The sequence below is a fragment of the Mauremys mutica genome, unplaced genomic scaffold (genome assembly GCF_020497125.1).
Source record: "Mauremys mutica isolate MM-2020 ecotype Southern unplaced genomic scaffold, ASM2049712v1 Super-Scaffold_100198, whole genome shotgun sequence".
NCBI lineage: Eukaryota > Metazoa > Chordata > Testudines > Geoemydidae > Mauremys > Mauremys mutica.
This window is the reverse complement of record NW_025423285.1, coordinates 204,002-219,428: the sequence shown is the minus strand read 5'-3', so window position 1 is coordinate 219,428 and position 15,427 is coordinate 204,002. Positions and strand designations below refer to the sequence as shown.

Genomic DNA, 15,427 nt, shown 5'->3' with positions numbered 1-15,427 from the left:
GCTGTGATGGCCGAGTGGTTAAGGTGTTAGACTTGAAATCCACTAGGGCTCCTCTGCACAGGTTCGATTCCTGCTCACAGCGAAGCCTGTGTTTTAGCCAGTCTCTCACCCGGGCAACACCTCTGTACAACCCCCTGAGACATTCTCAATTCTCTCCCCACCCCAAGGAAATCCTGTTCTGCTCCTTTCATAGAGATCCCTAGGACACCACCTCACACTGTGTCCCTGAGGGGTCAGGCAAACTCTCAGCACCTGAAGCCTCTGCCACTCACCTGGTGCCCCATAGATCAGCCATAGCCCTGGTTCTGATCCCCCCGCACCCTGATCCTCAGCCCCAGCCAGAACCCTCATCCCCCCACGCCCTAATCCTCAGCCCCAGCCAGAGCCCCCCCGCAGCATGAACCCCTCAGCCCCACAGCCCTCACCCTACACCCCAACCCCCTGCCCTAGCCCTGAGCCCCCTCCTGCATCATGAACCCCTCATCCTCAGCCACACAGCCCTCGCCCCTGCACTCCCTCCTATCCCCAAACTCCCTCCCAGAACATGCACCCCTTCCCAGAGCATGCACCCCTCCCCCTTCCTACACCCCCACCCCCAGCCCAGAGCCTGCACCCAAACTCCCTCCCAGAGCGTGCACCCCTCACCCCTTCCTATGCCCCCACCCCCAGCCCAGAGCCTGCACCCAAACTCCGTCCCAAAGCCTGCACCCTTCACCCCCTCCTGCACACCCACCCCCTGCCCCAGCCCATAGCCTGCACCCAAACTCCATCCCAAAGCCTGCACCCTGCACCCCTCCTGCACCCTAATCCCCAGCCCAGGATCTGCACCCTAGACCTCCCTCCCCCCCAGAGCCTTAGGCAGGTGGGGGCGGAGTTTGGGGGGGCGGAGTTGGGGGGCGGGTTCTGGGCACCACCAAAATTTCTACAAACTTGCCACCCATGAATGTGTTAGTGAATGTGTAAATGGATTGTTGTTTGTGCAAGTCCCATATGGTCTAGTGGCCAGGATTATTGGTGTTTTCATGCAGGCAGCCTGGATTCAATTCCCAGTGTGGGAACAGTCCCGAGCTTTTGCTCAGAGGGGAGGCAGGAAATGAAAGGAATGGGAAGAGATCTGGCCAGCAGGGGAGTTGGACAGTGTTGGGAGGGGATCCCAGAGGTGGGGGTGGGGGGCAGAGCTCTGAGGGGAAATCAGGGAAGAATCCCAGCTGTGTGGGAAGTTGACACTCTGGAGAGCACAGGCCTGGCATGGGGAGTGGGAAGAGTGACTCTGTCCTTCTAAACTCACCAAGGGCAGACTCGGCAGGACTGGAAGAATTACGTATTTGTTGGTAAATGTCAATTTCTGTGTAAACACATGACCCAATGGCAAAATATTTCCATCGATAATAATCAAAACTGACAGATGGGCAAAGTAAGAAACATGCTGCTTGAGAACGTGTCCTGTTCTAATCCTATAGGGGTCCCTTCTGCCTTAGGCACCACCCTGTGGGCGTTTCATTTCCCTCCCCATTTTCACACAGAGACACAATTTCCTTTGCATGGATCCATGAACAGCAAAACCTCCCTGTGTCTCTTGTCTGAGCCAGGGCATTCGATTCCATTGAAACCGTCTCTCCTGCAATGGCAATGGTCAGACAGAGGGGATGTGTCCACCTTCCCCCCCATCCCCTCCGGCAGTGAGATATTCCCTCTCCTCTTCATGCTGCTGTTGTTATTCCATGAGACTTCAAGGATGGAATAAAAAGCTGAGTTTACTCCAGGGTGAGGAAAGAAAGGAGCCACCAACTCCCTGAAAAATCTCAGTGCCCAGAGAAAACCTGCCCTGCTATTGGAATCAAAGAGGTGCTGGCGATATGACGGGAAAAGGGACTGTCTGAATTGCCAAGGCAGTGAATGAATAATCTACAGCAACATCATTAACCACAGACACACTCTAACCATGCTTCAGCCAGTAGGGAAATGGACAGGAATTCTTGCTGTTCAGCCATGGCCACACGTACAGAGCTGCACAGCAGTGAGTGTGCTGGGGAAGCTGGTCTGAGCATTGGAAATGACCTTTCAGTGAGAACAGAACCAGAGTGTAGAAAGGCCCCTGTGTTAAGTGGTTGTGGCTGAGAGCTTAGGGAGCTGGGCTAGAAAACCATGGGTGTCTTTCTGTGGAGGCTTGATTATTGCCAGCAAGGCAAGGCTGGTGTGTGGTATCTTCATGGCTGTACTTTCAGTGTCAGATCACCCACAGTGCGTCAAGTCTAGACGTATTCAGAGGCTAAGGACAAGTCAACATTTCAAACACTGAGTCTATGTCACTGCAGCTCATTAATGGATATGCTCTATGACAGAGTTTCTCAAACTTCCTTTCACTACAACCCGCTTCTGCCAAAAAACTTACTACATGGTCCCTGGGAAGGGAGGTGGAAGGATGCCATATCTTATACTGACATGTGCCAACTTCTCATAAACTCAAGGCTGGATCTGTGGGAAGACCATCTCCCTACAGAAGAGACTAACACAATAGGAACAGGGATTCTTTGTTCAATCTGCAACTCTGAATAAGACACAATTCTTTAGTTCTTAGCTCCAACACCTGGCAATTTGCTGACCAGGCCTATCTTAGCAAGCAAGGCTTTCTGGTTACCCAGCTTTCTCTTAGCTGATCACGATTTGCTAGGCCTCTGGTCCCTTGACCATACTCTGGACTTTGGGTCTGGAAAAGAGCTGGCACAATCCATAGAGCAGGTTGTTATACAAAATGCAGATGGATTTTAACCCTTCACATTCAGTAATGGCAAAGTTCTTGGTTCAGGCGTGTAGCAGTGATGGAATAAACTGCAGGTTCAAATCAAGTCTCTGGAGTCCATACACAGCTGGGATGGATCATTCAGTCCTTTGTCTAGAGCTTCAGTTTGTAGCAAAGTCCCTCCAGAGAAATGAGGCAGGATTGAAGACAAGCTGGAGATGAGGCATCAGCCTTGTATAGTCTCTTGCCAAGTGGTCTTTGCTTTCTTTGTCTCAAGGACACTCTATCCAGCATGTGGCATAGAAAAACCTTAGAGTTCTGTCCATAGGCAGGTCCCTGCATACCTTGCTGAGGCACAAGGCGTATCTGCCTTCTCTCAATGGGTCGATTGTATAGCTGATGGTCCTTAATGAGCCATCAAGCAGGCTAGGCAGAACTGACACCAACTTGTCTGGCTGGGGTGTTCCCCGGAAGCAGAGCACAAGTTTGAAATACGGGCAGCATAGAGCCAATATTCATAACGTCAACTACAAAAATGATACACATATAGAGATAGCATCATTATAATCAGCCAATCATAACTTCTCCATAGACCCCTTACACGACAACCTTTCTACCATATTGGCTGCAAATATAGAACAGTGGTCGCAACAGTGATCTATACAGTTACAGATTATGTCAATAACATCACAGGAGGTGACACGGCATCAGTGAGACTGATACTGGAATACTGCCTCCAGTTTTGGTGTCCTCATTTGAAAAAGATGTTGTGAAATTGGAGCTGGGGCAGCAAAGAGCCACCAAATGTTCTGAGGGCTGGAGAAAAATGCCTTCTAGTGAGCTATTGAAAGAGCTCAACCTGTTTAGCTTATCAAAAGAAGATTGAAAGGTGACTTCATTGAAGTGTTGAAGGGCCTTAATGGAGAGAAAATATTGGGTATTAAACGGCTCTTGAATCGAGCAGAGAAAGTCATAACAAGACCCAATGGCTGCAAGGTGAAGAGACAAATTCATATTACAACTAAGGCACAAATATTCAACAGCGAGGATGTTTCATCACAGGAACAATCTACCAAGGAAAGTGGTGGATCTCCATCTCCTGATGTCCTTTAATGAAGACTAGATGCCTTTCTGGGATGTGTTTGCCCAAAAGTAGCTATTGTGTCATACAGGAGGCCTGTGATATGCAGGGGGTCAAATAAGATGCTCTAATGGTCTCTTCTGGCAATAAAGTCAACTAATTTCTGAAAAACTGAGTGTAGCATTGGGAGCAGCGTCTGATGTTTTACTGTCTAGCCGGCTTGCTTCCTAGAACGAACGCTCCTTGAGTGGGGTGATCCACAGGGAGTAGCTCAAACCTCCAAAGTGCCTGGCCAGGGGCAGGACATTAGCACAGCAAGGGAGGGGTGTGGCAGTGACATCACAAAGGCCTTTTACAGGACCTCAGACTATTGGTCAAAGGTGGTGGGGAGGTGGTGACCTCACAGAGAGATGCTGACATCAGGCAGGCAGGAGAGGACGAGGGGCCAGGGAAACCTCAGAGACCCCTGTGGCTTTGCTTCAGCAAGTCTCCTTCTCCAGGTCTCTCTTTGAGGACTGAGAGAGTGTTCGGGTTCATGGACGCGAGCGCCAGGAGGAACCTCTTTCGAGTTTTCTCCTTCCCTTTTAGTGATTTTACTAGAAAACAGAAGTCCCTTTTTAGAAGGTAAGAGCCTCCTTGAGGGAAGGGGTGTCGTGGGCGTGTCACAGTTCGGATGCCAGTGGCCCCCCTACACTGTCAGGAAGTTCCTGCCACCCTGCTCTGTGTTCGCAGGGCGGGAGAGAGCAGCATCCACGGCAGTGATTTGCTCCTGGCTGCCGGAGCAGAGCAGCAGGCTCAGCTGTCAGAACTTCCCAGAGCAATGAAAGGGGAGGGGCCCATGGCTCTGTAGCAGGAATGCAGGGCAGGCGAGTTCACTGCGGGCATTGTGGGATACTGGGGAAGGCGAGTTATGGTGATATAATGAACAACAGTGTTTACTCTGTCACTTTAAGTTTGCTGCAAAAAGCTCTAGACCTCTCATCGAAGTCGTTTTATTTTGTCAGCAAAACAGGGCAGTTTTGTCGCCAGACGTGGCATTGCAGTGTGTACACCAGCCACAAGCTGCCGACCAAGGGAGCGTTGTGTGTTTTTCACACACCTGAGCAATATAATTCTGCTGAAACAACTTTGTAGTGCAGACCTGGCCAAAGATTCACTCACACACAGCTTGCAAGGAAAACATCACCTGCTCCTCTGCTTTGCAGAATCCAAACACAAGCAAAGCTTGTCAGGCCCTGGTGGCGATGGCAGGGAGTCAGGTGTGTGCAGACAGTGTGTTTTAACCACATACAGGTACCATGGCTTAGCTGGTTAAAACATCTGTTTTGTAAACAGAAGATCCTGGGTTCAACTCCCAGTAGTGCCTTGTTGACTGGTTGTTAGAGCACCTGTTATTGACTGCTGTCAGAAGACAAGGTTCAGAGCTAGGTAGGCTTCTGGTCTAGCCCAGTTTGCATCAAGGACAGAATAACTGTACCTGGCATTTGAGGCCTAAGAGCTTCACCCTTGCCTGAGAAGTACCCACCATTAACGGGTCTGGATTCCAAATGCAAAAACCTTGTGGGAAATAGAAATGGATGTATGTTTGGTTTTTCCATGTGCTGTTCCTGGTGTGTAAAGACAGAGGCATTTTTGAATCTCTTAGAATTGTTGTTAGTGCTGCAGTGCTGAAATCACTCTCACTAACTTTATGCCATGCCATCTCTTTCGCAGTATATTTTGACCCTGGGAGGTAAAAGGCTGCTCTTTATGTGGTGTGTTGGAGTGAGGTAGCAAACGTTGATTGCAGAGGTGGTGCGTGTGGCACAAAAATCGTTCCCCCCTTCCCTCCCCTGATCTGGTCCTAGAGTCCATGATTTGCATAAACCCACCCACTGACCAGTGACTAACAATCTCGCCCTGCTAACTCTTCCAGCAAAACAGGCCAAAGAAACTGTATGCAAGCGCTGTACCACAGCCCCGGTGCTCTTTTCGGTTCCTTCCCACAGAACTTTCGCTCCATACCAGTCCAGTTCCTTGCTGTTGCTTGTCTAACCACTGCATGCATGTGCTATACTGTACCCTGAGCTGATTCCTGACTTTTGTGCTCAATGCAGCCTTGCCTGTCTGTGTCTCTATGGTGCAATGGGTCAGCGCGTTTGGCTATTAACTGAAAGGGTGGTGGTTCGAGCCCACCCAGGGACAGCGCTAAGCCCGTGCTGCTTCCTCAAGGCTTGTGGGGAGCCTCAAAGGTCCCATTTTGCTGCCTCTTGGCCTCAGTGCTTTCAGCTGGTGGTACAGAGAGCGGGCTGGATGCCATTCAGAAACCCATCTGCCAGCAGCCGTGCCGGAGGCTCAGGCTTAATCCTCAAGGCCGAGCACAAAAACTTTCAGCCGGGAACATTTCGCTCCCTTCCCGCCTCCGCCCAAGCGGCAAGGGAGAAGCGGATGAGACACGCCGGCTCAAAGATGCCTCCCTCCCACTTCCCTGTATGCTTTGCAAAGCTCTTGGCCCGCCTCATGCCTCGTCAGGAAAGCGCGGCCATGCGGCCCAAGCCTGAGTCACGTCCGCGGCCTGGCCCGCCCCGGCTGACAGCGCACAGAGCCACGCGAGTCAATGGCAGGTCGAGTCAGGAGCCTCGGCTCTTTCCCCTGACAGCCACACACACAGCGCTGCCTAGCGCCCCGAGAGCCTCCCTCGTGTTCTCCCGCAGCAGCCGCCTGCCGGTGTGGGTGGGAAAAGGGGACCAGGAAGCACTGCAGCCTCATTCCGGGACAGGAGGCCCTCGCCACGCCCAGGCCTGCCTCTTGCCTTCAGCCCAGGCAGCCAGAGGTGCCGGGGAGCTCCCTGGCAGGCCGCCGCTTCGCCTCAGCCACCTCTTGCCTCATGGCCTAGGTTCTTGGTGCTCTGCTGGTCACCGGCTCGCTGGAAGGCCCAGAGGGAAAAGAAACAAGTACACACCTAGCAGAGGATGGTTTCGATCCATCGACCTCTGGGTTATGGGCCCAGCATGCTCCCGCTGCGCCACTCTGCTGCTTCTTCACACGCGCCCCCTGCCACCTAGTCGCCACTATCCGGATTAGTGCCTTACACGCTCTCGCTCTGGCAGGCAGATCCGCAGGCTGCTAGGCAGCTGCCCTGGTCACAGGATTTTACAGCTAGCTTCTACAGGGTAAAAAGGATCTATTTGGGGTTTGGACCCCATTGGGAGCTGGGTAGCTGAGTGCCGGAGACGGGAGCACTTCTTAAACTGTTTTCAGTTACGCTTTCAAGCTTGTGGGGGACGAGGTTCAGCCTTGGATCCGTGTCTGCAGCAGGCAAGCACCTCTGGTTCAATCGCCCCCCGCCGTATTAGCAGACTAAAACGCGGAGCGAACGCACACGCCTTGCAAAGGAACAGGAGCCGGGATCTCAAACAAAAGTCAACATTTTATTAAGATGAGGTTCAAAGAAAAAAAAAGTGTACGGTACAGAGTTTCGGCGTAGCACTTTCTGGTGCTCGGGGAACAACATACAGCTTACCCAAGGGATGTGAAATTCGGTTTAAAATGGGGTGGCGTAAGAAATACATAATCTGCAATAGCCCGGACTGGGGGTAAAAGGTTAACGTACAGACACTGAGTTAGGAGGGTATGTTGTCCGTATGAGGGCTACGTTCGGGTGTGGAGTATAACGAGCGGTTACGACGATGAGGATGGATTGACCCGCGTTAGGTGAGTTTTAACGTTCTGTGTTTTGGAATCTTTGCCACAATCTAGTTGAAGCAGGGTCAGTATGAAGTCTGCCCTGCCATCTGTTGGTGATCTGTCGTCAAGGCCTTTTGGGGCTGATGTCATTTGCATGGTTACACCCACCCCGGATTGCATGATGGGAGTGCTTGTCCAAACGGCCATTTCAGCTGCTGCGATATCCCCAGTCTCTTTGTTATTGGGGCGGGAGTAATCCAGTGTATTTTCCTGTTGATGTTGGATCAAGGACAGAGTAACTGTACCTGGCATTTGAGGCCTGAGAGCGTCAGCCTCTCCTGAAAAGTACTCACCATTAAGGGGTATGGGTTCCTAACGGCTACTCGTGGTGGGAGGTAGAAATGGATGATTGTTGGTGGCTTGCAGGTGGTGTTGATGTCCTTTTTGCTGTTCCTGGTGTGGAAAAACAGAGACGGTTTTGAATCTCTTAAAATTGTTGTTAGGACTGCAGTTGCTTACCCTAAGCTTATGCTGTTAGATCTCTTTCACCGTGTATTTTGGTCCTGAGAGGTAAAAGGTGTGTTGTTATGGAGTGAGGTAGCAAATGTCAGTTGCAGAGGTGGTGCATGTGCCCCCCCCCGTCCCAGAGTCCAGAATTTGCATAAACCCACCCACTGTCCTGTGACTAACAATCTCACTCTGCTAACTTTTCCAGCAAAACTTTTCTGCCAGATTCTCATTCAGCAGTATATTTTTACCAACTTTAGCTTTTAAGTACCATTAAAGACAACCTGTTTAAGTGTAACTAAAATTGCTACTTCTGTATTGAAGATTTTCAGTGTATGCTATAACACATTATTTAAAGTGGAATAATAATTAATTCTATTTTTAAACTAAAAAGAGAAGAAAACCATAAAATGTGTGTTTAGAGATTGCTAAAGAATCTCCTGGTGCAAAACACAAATATTGAATTTCAATCTTTTAACTTGTTATTGTTTGGAACCCATGTGCCTTGTCTGAAGATTTTTATGTTGGTTTGGGTGAGTTCTGAAATCAAGAACTGCTAAGTACCGTTCTACTGTTCTTGATTCATGTCACCAGGATTACTACACTTAATTACTCTTCCCCTAATAAGAAAGAGTTTGGAGATCCCACAGCAGCCAAAATCACCATTTGGACAAGCACCCCCATCATGCAATGCGGGGTGGGTGTGACCATGCACATCAGCAACTAAACACCTTTGCATCACATCACCAACAGCTGGCAGGGTAGAGTTCATTCTGACCCTGCTTACACCCTCCCCCCAGCCAAGAATTGGTGGTCCTGATAAATCACACTCCCTGTTATACCAACTCATTGGTATTGAATGCTGAAGTTATGGCTAGCGAAAGTAGCCACCCATCTCTGCCCTGTAGCATCCAGCTTAGCCCTTGTTAACACAGAAGTCAGTGGATTGTTCTCTGTCCATAGCTGAAACTGAGCACCGGACAAGTAGTCTGGAAATTTCTCAGTCATGGCCCATTTCAAGGCCAAGAACTGCAGCTGGTGGATGGGATAGCGAGTTTTGCTATCAGACAGTCCTCAGCTGGCAAAGGCCACAGATTTACATTTACCTTCCACTTCCTGGTAGGAGAGTGCTCCCAGACCCTCCAAACTGGCATCAGCATGCAGGATACTGTTTGTTTGGGTCAGCAAGGACTAGGACTGGCACATGAATCAGGCAAATAATGATTTCCCGTAAAGCCCTGTCACATATCTCATCCCACCATGTCCCCAATGGAGAGGAGAGGAGCCCCTCCCCTGTCCCAGGCCAGGCACACCAGATCTGTGGGGGGAGATGTCCATGATCCAGCCCAGGTGTGCTGGAGCTGCTGGGGAGAGAAGATCCTCACTCAGCCTAAATATACCAGAGTTGCTGTTGCAGTGGGGGAGAGGTATCTCTCATCTGGTTTTTAGATGCTCTGATGAGAGGGAGCAGGAGGAAGATTTTTCTTCTCTTTGCATTTCAAACCTTTCTTCCCCCCCCCCACCCTCCAACCACTTTCTGCTCTAGCCTGATCTCTCTCTCATGTTTCCAGGGCTGCCCTTAGCCATAGGCAGCTGCCTAGGGCACCACTAGCTCTGGGGTCACTGCTCTGCTGGGAGCCTGGACAGATGGGAAGCAGTGGAGCAGTGGAGCATGTAAGAGCAGGGCTGCTGGGTCCTAGAGAGAGCTGAATGCAGCACAGGGGATGGGCTGCTGGGGTCTCTGGGAAGGGGAGGGGCTAGGGGGTGGGGAAGGAACTCACCTGTGAGTGTGACTCTTTCCCCCCGGCTGAGGTGAGGTGAGGCAGGCTCTGCGGCTCTGGAACCAGTATTCTCTGTTGTCCCCCATAACATCCATTCTTCTCCCGCCCTGCCCCATGGAGCACCCCCTCCTTTCTCCCTCCTCCCCAGGAGCATCCCTCTCTCTCTTCTCCCTCCCCTCCATCAGGGCTGGGTTGGGTGAGGTGCTGGGGGGTAGGTGGGGGGAGGAGGCTGACTGGCTGCCTGCTGAGGAATGAAAGTGAAAGTAACTCACTTCCTGGGCAGTGAGCCAGGATTGGAATGTCACACGGGGCTGGGCTGGGGTTAGCCAGTTGTGTGAAAAATGAGGACGGGGATTGGGGTAGGGTGAGCAGATATCCCTATTTTATAGGGCCAGGCCCAATTTTGGGGTCTTTTTCTTATATAGGCTCCTTTTACCCCCACCCCCACCCCCTGTCCTGATTTTTCACACTTGCTGTCTGGTCACTCTGGGTGGGGGTAATTGGTGCCTATCTAAGACAAAGCCCCAAATATCGGGACTGGCCCTATAAAATCAGGACATCTGGATCTGGTCACCCTAGCTGGGGAGCGCCTCTCCCCCGGGCTGGCAGCTGCCAGCGATCCATCTCATCCGGGGGGAGCTGCACAGGGCAGGATGAGCTGCTGTGGCTCCAGGGGTGACCTGTCCCTGAGATCAGATGCTGTGCTCACTTCACCATGGTCCGTAAGGCTGGTGGTGGTGCCCATTGGCGTGTGATTGGACCTGAGGGTTTGCTGCTGCTGTTGCCACTCTGCACCCCAAGAGGTGGATTTTGGGGTGTACTGCAGCTGTTGGACCAGCAGGCTGGGGGGTGAGCCAAGCATGAAAGCAGTGCTGTGTTGCCATTTAGATTGTCATTTAACAACTTTGTTTGCCAAAAATTCTTGCTAACAATCCTGAATCCAATTTCAAAGTTTTTTTTTAAATCAATATCTTAGCCAAAAACAGAAAATTAAGTTGTTGACAATTATTAGTGACAGGTTTGGTTTGAGGCAGGGAGTGGGCCAGTTTTCATCAGAGAAACAAAAAATGTTGACTGACTTTCCTATAGCCTGTTACTCCTGATAAGAGCCCTCCAGCAACTGTAATATGCTCATCTCCTTACTAGTGTATAAAGCAGGGGTCGGCAACCTACGGCACACGTGCCAAAGGTGGCAGGTGAGCTGATTTTTGGTGGTTCGCAGCGGCAGGCTGAGCGGCTCAGCCCATCACTGCTCTGGGGTTGCCAGCTGGGATACCGGACGCCGGCCCCACTCAGCACCTGCTGCTGGCCTGGGGACCCCCAAGGAACCCCAGGCTGGCAGCGGGCTGAGCAGGCCGGCTGAACCACTCAACCTGCTGTCAGCCTGGGGTTCCATTCATTCAGCTGGCAGTGGGCTGAGTGGGCTGGTGGCGGGCTGAGCAGGGCTGGTGGAGGGTTGAGTGGCTCAGTCTGCTGCCAGTCTGGGGTGCCGGCAGCACTCAGCCTGCTGCTACTCCGGGGTTCCGGCTGCCGGCCCCTTGCCAGTCAGGAGCCCAGCCGCCAGCCCCACTCTGCCTCCTGCCAGCCTGGGTGAGCAGAATCCCAGGCTGGTAGCGGGCTGAGGGGGGTTGGCGGCCGGGATCCTGGCTGGCAGGAGTTGGTGGTCAGAACCCCAGACCAGCAGCGGGCTGAGCAGGGCCTGGGATCCTTGTCTAGGGTTCCAGACACCAGTCCCGCTCAGCCCGCACCCGGTCTGGGGTTTCATTTACTCAGCTGGCAGTGGCCTGAGCAGGACTGGTGGCCAGGACCTCAGATAATAACAATAGTTTATTTATATAATATAGAGATAGAGAGAGACCTTCTACAAACGTTAAAGTGTATTACTGGCACGAGAAACCTTAAATTACAGTGAACTTGGCACACCACTTCTGAAAGGTTGCCGACCCCTGGTATAGACTGACCATATGTTGTACTAAGATTCTCCTGCTTTTTTTTTTTCCTGTGAGTCAGTATAGCTTTTGCCAGCCCAGAAGTTGGGCAGCCAATGTTTTACATTTTCACAATGTTTTCTCCAACTTTCATAAAGTAAATACATAGTTAATATGAGTTAATAAGGCCAGGGACACTTCCTTGTGAAGAATCTGTGCAGCAGATCATGCTAGAGCTGTGAAAATGTCAGTTTTTGATGGAACTTTAGAGGCAGTGATTTATCATGTGAATGTGCTGCTATTGCTAATGTCTTTCCAAACAAAATAAGGCACAATAGGACTTCTGTAACATTTCTGTGCTACCTTAATCTAGATGAGATGATTCTGTGCTGACTTCATTTTGGTCACTTTGTGCTTTACCTAGCAGTAAAACTAGGGTTATATTTTCCCACTGTTTGGAGACCCAGCTTATTAAACTGATTTTGCAGCCAAAAAAGCCAGAAAGATTGCTTTTAATTAAAAACAAATCTTTGTTTCAATACCTCTTCATATAAATTTCCAATAACATTTTGACAAATTAAAAAAATTATATTATTTGCATCATTCTGTCAAATCAGAATTTTTTCTATAGTGCTACTTCTTTAGTGCTAGTGCATCAGCATTACAGTGTGCTTCATTAAGTTAAACTGGTTTTAATAACGTGAATGTGGCAAGTTTTCCAATACTGTATGCTTATATTTGTCTTGCTAAGAGCAGATCAGGCACAGGGGCACCAATTTAATAATCTCGCCTAGAGCACCACAAATCCTAAGGACAGCCCTGGTTCTGACAGCTGAGCCTGCTGCTCTGCTCCAGCAGCCAGGAGCAAATCACTGCCGTGGAATGCTGCTCTCTCCCGCACTGCGAACACAGAGCAGGGTGGCGGGAACTTCCTTACATTGTGGGGGCACCGGCATCCAAACTGTGATGCCTTCATGACACCCCTTCCCTCGAGGAGGCTCTTACATTCTAAACAGGAACTGCTGTTTTCTAGTAAAATCAGGAAAAGGGAAGGAGAAAACTCGAAAGAGGTTCCTCCTGGTGCTCACGTCCGTGAACCCGAATACTCTCAGTCCTCAAAGAGAGACCTGGAGAAGGAGACTTGCTGAAGCAAAGCCACAGGAGTCTCTGAGGTTTCCCTGGCCCCTCGCCCCTATCCTGCCTGGCTGATGTCAGCATCTCTCTGTGAGGTCACCACCTCCCCACCACCTTTGACCAATAGTCTGAGGTCCTGCAAAAGGCCTTTGTGATGTCACTGCCATACCCCTCCCTTGCTGTGTTAATGTCCTGCCCCTGCCCAGGCACTTTGGAGGTTTGAGCTACTCCCTGTGGATCACCCCACTCCAGGAGCGTTCGTTCTAGGAAGCAAGCTGGCTAGACAGGAAAACATCAGACGCTGCTCCCAATGCTACACTCAGTTTTTCAGAAATTAGTCGACTTTATGGCCAGAAGAGACCATTAGAGCATCTAATCTGACCCCCTGCATATCACAGGCCTCCTTTATGACACAATAGCTACTTTTGGAGCAAACACATCCCAGAAAGGCATCTAGTCTTCATTGAATGACATCAAGAGATGGTGAATCCACCACTTTCCTTGGTAGCTTGTTCTTGTGGTGAAACAAGCTCGCTGTTGAATTTTTGTGCCTTATTTGTAATATGAATTTGTCTCTTTTCACCTTCCAGCCATTGGGTCTTGTTATGCCTTTCTGTGCTAGATTCAAGAGCCCTTTAATAGCCAATCTTTTCTCTCCATTAAGGCCCTTCAACACTTCAATGAAGTCACCTTTCAATCTTCTTTTGATAAGCTAAACAGGTTGAGCTCGTTCAATAGCTCACTAGAAGGCATTTTTCTCCAGCCCTCAGAACATTTATTGGCTCTTTGCTGCCCCAGCTCCAATTTCACAACATCTTTTTCAAATGAGGACACCATAACTGGAGGCAGTATTCCAGTATCAGTCTCACTGATGCCGTGTCACCTCCTGTGATGTTATTGACATAATCTGTAACTGTATAGATCACCGTTGGGACCACTGTTCTATATTTGCAGCCAATATGGTAGAAAGGGTGTCGTGTAAGGGGTCTATGGAGAGGTTCTGATTGGCTGATTATAATGATGCTATCTCTAGATGTGTATCATTTTTGTAGTTGACATTATGAATATTGGCTCTATGCTGCCCGTATTTCAAACTTGTGCTCTGCTTCTGGGAAACACCCTAGACAAGTTGGTGTCAATTCTGCCTAGCCTGCTTGATGACCCATTAAGGACCATCAGCTATACAATTGACCCATTGAGAGAAGGCAGATACGCCTTGTGACTCAGCAAGGTGTGCAGGGACCTGCCTGTGGACAGAACTCTAAGGTTTTTCTATGCCACATGCTGGATAGAGTGTCCTTGAGACAAAGAAAGCAAAGACCACTTGGCAAGAGACTATACAAGGCTGATGCCTCATCTCCAGCTTGTCTTCAATCCTGCTTCATACCCCTGGAGGGACTTTGCTACAAACTGAAGCTCTCTTAAGGACTGAATGACCCATCCCAGCTGTGGATGGACTCCAGAGACTTCATTTCAACCTGCAGTTTATTCCATCACTGCTACAAGCCTGAACCAAGAACTTTGCCATTACTGAACGGTTAAAATCCATGTGCATTTTATATAACCACCTGGTCTATGGATTGTGCCAGCTCTTTTCCAGACCCAAAGTCCAGAGTATGGTCAAGGGACCGGAGGCCTAGCAAATCGTGATCAGCTAAGAGAAAGCTGGGTGAACAGAAAGCCTTGCTTGCTAAGATAGGCCTGGTCAGCAAATTGCCAGGTGTTGGAGCTAAGAACTAAATAATTGTGTCTTATTCAGAGTTGCAGATTGAACAAAGAGGATTAACAACACTGACAGGAAAACTCTCTCCCATCAGAATGGAGCAGTGGTTCTCAAACTGTGAGTCAGGACCCCAAAGTGTGTCATGACCCTGTTTTAATGGGGTCACCAGGGCTGGCGTTAGACTTGTTTGGGCCTGAGGCTGGAGCCAAAAGTCTGAGCCCCACCATCCAGGGCTGAATCCCTCAAGCTTTGGTTTTGCCCTCCCCCATGGGGGCGGGGCTCAGGCTTTGGCTCTCCCCCTGCCCCCCGCACCCCGTGTGGAAAGGCTTGGTGCTTGGTCCCTCTTTCCAGGGCCATGCAGTAAGTTTTTTTGGCAGAAGGGGGTTGCAGTGAAAGGAAGTTTGAGAAACCCTGGCATAGAGCATCTCCATTACTGAGCTGCAGCAGCATAGACTCACTGTTTGAAATGTTGATTTGTCCTTAGCCTCTGAATACGTCTAGACTTGGCTCCCTGGGGCACTGTGGGCGATCAGACACTGAGGCTATGGCTACATTAGCGCTTCAAAGCGCTGCCGCGGCAGCGCTCCCGCGGCAGCGCTTTGAAGCGCTAAGTGTAGTCAAAGCCCCAGCACTGGGAGAAAGCTCTCCCAGCGCTGTCCGTACTCCACCTCCCTGTGGGGAATAACGGACAGCGCTGGGAGCCGCGCTCCCAGCGCTGGGGCTTTGACCACACTGGCGCTTTGTAGCGCCGCAATTTGCAGCGCTGGAGAGGGTGTGTTTTCACACCCTGCTGCAGCGCTGCAAATTTGCAAGTGTAGCCATACCCTGAAAGTGCAGCCATGGAGACACCACACACCAGCCTTGCCT

At 50.4% G+C, this 15,427-nt stretch overlaps 2 non-coding genes across 2 annotated transcripts; both read left to right on the top strand.

Moving 5' to 3' along the window:
- Positions 1–82, top strand: TRNAS-UGA. Its single transcript has one exon. It is a non-coding gene; the product is annotated as a tRNA-Ser (tRNA).
- Positions 83–5,931: 5,849 nt separating this feature from the next.
- Positions 5,932–6,005, top strand: TRNAN-AUU. The gene has a single exon. It is a non-coding gene; the product is annotated as a tRNA-Asn (tRNA).
- Positions 6,006–15,427: the final 9,422 nt, after the last annotated feature.